Raw genomic sequence first — 5000 nt, 5'->3', positions numbered from 1 at the left:
GATTTTTTTAGTTTGCATACCAGATGTTCCTGCCCTGTTTTGATGAAGCCCTCAGGTTGCTCCATGTATATTTCTTCTTCCAGGTGTCCATTGAGGAATGCAGTTACAACATCCATCTGGTGGACATGTAGACCCTTTTGAACAGCAAAGGACAGTAATGTACGAATAGAGCTAAATCGTACCACTGGTGAAAACGTTTCATCATAGTCAGCGCCATACAACTGTGTGTAGCCCTGTGCAACGAGTCTACACTTGTATCGTTCCACTCTTCCATCACTGCGATGCTTGACTTTGAACACCCATCTGGATCCTACTGCCTTTCTGTCTCTTGGCAAGTCGACTAAGTCCCATGTCTCGTTTTCCAGCAGTGACTCATATTCCAAGTCAGCTGCCTCCTGCCAGTCTTTTGCATGAGGACTCTCCATTGCCTCTTTTAGTGAGAGTGGCTCTGTCACGCAACACATGTTTGCATAATGATCAACAGTCACTACATCAGCAAACTCATCATATCCAAATCTTATTGGAGGCTTTCTGATTCTGTCATTTTTTCTGACAGTGCTCTCAACAGTGACTTCGTCATGTTTTGTTTCACTCTCATCTATTTTCATAGTTATCTCGGTGTCTGTGCAGTGTACTTTCGGTTCCTGCTTCAAGTTAAAGTTGGATTCATCAAAGACGACATCTCGACGGATCAGAATCCTCCTCTTCTCTTCATCGTACAGGCGATAGCCTCTGGCATTGTTTGCATATCCCACGAAGCGCGGCTTCACAGTCTTTTTGTCCAGCTTCTTTCTCTCTTCATCTGGGACAAGTGCATAGGCAATACAGCCAAACACCTTCATGTGACCCACATTAGGTTTTTTCCCACACCATCTCTGGTACGGTGTCTCTCCCTTCGGGACAGAAGTAGGCAGCCTGTTCTGTATGTAAGCTGCTGTGGCAACAGCCTCTGCCCAGAACATCTTTGGTAACTTAGCATGAGACAACATGCTCCTTGCTGCTTCAACGAGTGTTCTATTTTTTCTTTCAGCAACTCCGTTTTGCTGTGGTGAGTGAGGTCCAGTCATTTCATGGTGGATGCCTTGAACCTTCAAATATTCTTGAAACTCCCTTGAGGTGTACTCACCACCATTGTCTGTTCTCAGCCTCTGGATGCTTAGTCCACACTCATTTGTGAATGTCTTCTCAAATTCCTTGAATTTACACAGCACTTCATTCTTCTGTTTCATGAAGTATACCTTGGAGCATCTTGAGTAATCGTCTGTGAAAGTCACAAAATATTTGGATCCACTTATAGATTCAGTTTGCATGGGACCACAGACATCACGATGAATTAACTGCATCTTGCGCTCGGAACGTATTTCTCCAATCGACTTGAATGGCTTTTTAGCCAGCTTGCCCTCCACACATCCTTCACAGAAGGGAACTTCTTTGTCTGCAGAGAAGTCCACTCCGTTCACCAGACCTTTTAGTTCCTTCAGCTTGGTAGTGTGACCGAGGCGCCGGTGCCACAAGATAGCAGCTACTGATGCACTGTGAGTGACTGATTCATTTCCTTTCACATCTAGCTGATATAGTCCATCAGCTCTTCGTGTTCCCATTCCTTTAAGAGTTCCATCTTTTCCACGAATGTAGCAGCAGGACCTCTTAAACTGAACCGTATTTCCCTTTTTGGTGGCAGCTCCCACTGAGAATAAATTCCCAGAAAGTTTTGGAACATACAGCACATCATACATCGTAGCATTTTTTACCTTGCTTGACTTGAAGGTCATTGTCATGTTGACATTTCCAATTCCCAGGGCATCAACCACCCTGCCGTCACCGAGCTTCACTGACTGTTCTTTTGAGAACTGCTGGTATTCCTTAAGAATTCCTTGCTCGCATGTCATGTGCTTTGATGCTCCAGAATCAATTAACCACTCAAACTGATGTGGTTTTTCTGAGCTTTCCCTTCTAGCTACAAAGGCACTTTCAGATGAACCATCCTCATCCTCACACACCACATTTTTAGCTTTGTGGATTTTCTTTTTTGATTTGTTTTTCCAGCTTGGACAGTCACGTTTAATGTGGCCTTCCTTCCCACATTTATAGCATCTCCATGTGCTTTGTCCTGCTCCCACTGCTTTGGAGCGATCCTGCAGATTGCCACACACCTGTGATGACATTGCTGCTGCACCACCTGAAGGACCACCACTGTAATCATTAGCATTCACTCGCTTTTGTTCCTCATCGATTAACGCTTGTTGAACAAATTTGAGTGTCAGGTTGTCAATCTTTGTTTCCAGTGCAGTGACAACTGTAGCGTAACTTGGTGGTAAACTTCCCAACAATGTTACAATTTGGTCTTCCTCTTCAATTACAGCTCCTATTGCTGATAACTGGTCAGTCAGTTCTTTCATTTGTTTGAGGTGCTCAGTCAAACCATCTCCTTCCTTCATTTCGCACCTGAAATATTTCTTCTTCAGAAATAGTTTATTTGCCAGCGTGTCTCTTTCAAAAATATCTTTCAGTGTAGTCCACACTTCTTTGGGAGTCTTACAGTTTGTAATCAGGTACAACAGGGATGAACTTACATTGAGCACTAACACAGAGAACGCTTTCTCTCTCTGTTTCGTGAACTCACCCTGTGCTGCTGCGTTAGCATCTGGGGCTAATGTGTCTTCCTCTGTTAGCATTCGCCACAGTCCTTTAGCCTTTAGCAGATGTTCCATTTGAAACTTCCACGTTGCCCAATTCTCCGGTCCGCTCAGCTTGTCGATAAACAGCTTGTCCTCCATTGTGAGTTCCCACAATACTGTTCACTATCACACAAAATATTCAGTGTAATCCAGCCTTTTAGAGACACTCTGGGCCCATAACCTATTGTATTTTAAGAACGAACTTTATTGCAGGCAGCATGAAAGAAAAAAACACGTAACATTCTTCTTCCTTTGTTAAGACGCAAAAACACACAGACGTAACACACTGATATAGCAGTAGCGCCACCTATAGGTAAAAGTACCGCCCATTTACAACATGGAGCTCCCGGACCTCTGGGCACACACATGTGAATGAGTGGATGAGATCATGTTTGTGTGCTTGTGGATGTGTTTTGGCTAATGCTATTAGCACAGCTATGATGAGTTAAGGTGTGTGTAAGTGTGTTTGTGTGCGTGTGTATATGTGTGTGTGTGTGTGTGTGTGTGTGTTTGTGACAGTTTGTTAAGGTGGAGGGGGTCGCGGACATGGAGTACCAGGGCCTGTACCGGATGAGTGGAGGAGCGGAGGAGGGCAGAAATCCTGCCCGTGATTCGCTTATGTCCAGCGGTTCAGGGGTTCCAAGCCCCAAAGCGGAAAAGCGGACGAGCGGAGAATAGCAGAAGCACGTCACGCAATTCGCCTGAGTTCAGAGGATCGGGGGTACCAGGGCCAATAGCGGAGGAGCGGTGGAGCTGAGAAACAGAAGATTGGAGGAGCGGAAGTAATGTTTCTCCTAATTTTTTTTTTCGTTTTTAATTTCATTTGTCTATCTATTTATTTAATTATTTCCTTTCAATTTCTTTTTTTGTCTAGCATAATAAACTTCTTCCAGTTCTGCAAAGCAAGAGACGTGCCACACATATTATTCCTCCGTAAAAGACCCAGCCGGTATTGAGGGGTAACTCACAGATCTCCTGGCCTGGCCAAGTTCTTCGTTCACAAAAACAGAATGCAGCAATGTTCCCCAAATTTTAATTTCTTCATAAACGATTTTGAATAATTAAAAAAAAAAAAAATCCTTAAAATTTATGGAAAAATCCAAAAACCAAAAAACATACAGTTTGATGTCTGAAATTCCTTGTAAACCGCAGACCAAATAACATGGTTTATTCCCCTTGCAATTTTTTTTTTCGTTTTTAATTTAATTTGTCCATCTATTTATTTAATTATACACTATTAACTTGTCCATATGTCCTTTTCTTCCTCATCCCTGGTTGTTTCATTGACATTCAGTTCTACCGTGCCACGTTTATTTGTACATTTGTATATTTGTGTGTACTATTAATGTTCAATTAAAAAAAAAAAAAAAAAAAAAAAGAATGAGAGGCTGAGAAAATCTCCATGTCTCTCTCTCTCTCTCCCCCTTAATGCCCCCCCCCCCCCCCTTCCTCCTAACGGCGTCCGAAGCGACGAGATTCTCGCCGTTGTTGTGGAAGCTTGGTAAAGGATTCCCCGCGTCGGTGCGAGCGATGCGTTTCGAGGCGTATTGCATGCGTGTATGAAGGGGGGGGGGTCTACAGGACCCCGCGGAGCGGCAAAGCTGCACCTTCTCCGGACATCGATGTTGTTATCTGAGAAATATGCTCTCAGTTATTTTCGTTTTATTTTGAAGGGCCAGTCCCAACTTCTGGTCTGTCCGTTGTGTTTTTATTTGCTTGAAAATAAACTTAACTTCCTCCAGTTCTGCAAAGCAAGAGACGTGTCACACATATTATTCCTCCGTAAAAGACCCAGCCGGTAACACGCAGATCTACTGGCCTGGCCAAGTTCTTCATTCACAAAAACAGAATGCAAAACTGTTCCCCAAATTTTAATTTCTTCATAAACGATTTTGAATTATAAAAAAAAATCCTTAAAACTTATGGAAAAATCCAAAAACCAAAAAATATACAGTTTGATGTCTGAGATTCCTTGTGAACGGCCAACTTAATTACATGTTATATTCCCCTTGCAATTTTTTTTTTCGTTTTTAATTTTATTTTCTCCACCTAATTATTTAATGATTTCCCTTGAATTTTCATTTTTTTTGTCGAGCATTATGAATTTCTGGCAAAGCGTTAACACTATTAATTTCTGATTCCATACAGAACGAATGCCCTTATGTGTGTCCCCCCCCCCCCCCGCTTTTTCCGTACGGTGGCAGACAGTGAGATCACAAGCAAATGGGTGTGATTGTAATGCAGGAACAGGGTGATAACAGCCGTGTTCGAAGTGTGTAGGGACTTGTTGTACAGGCTTTCCCCTGGTACTCCATGTAGGAG

Source organism: Fistularia commersonii, unplaced genomic scaffold, assembly GCF_037954325.1.
Source record: "Fistularia commersonii isolate RoL2024-O1a breed Wild unplaced genomic scaffold, RoL_Fcom_v1.0 HiC_scaffold_73, whole genome shotgun sequence".
NCBI classification, from domain to species: Eukaryota; Metazoa; Chordata; class Actinopteri; order Syngnathiformes; family Fistulariidae; genus Fistularia; species Fistularia commersonii.
This window is presented reverse-complemented; position numbering follows the sequence as displayed.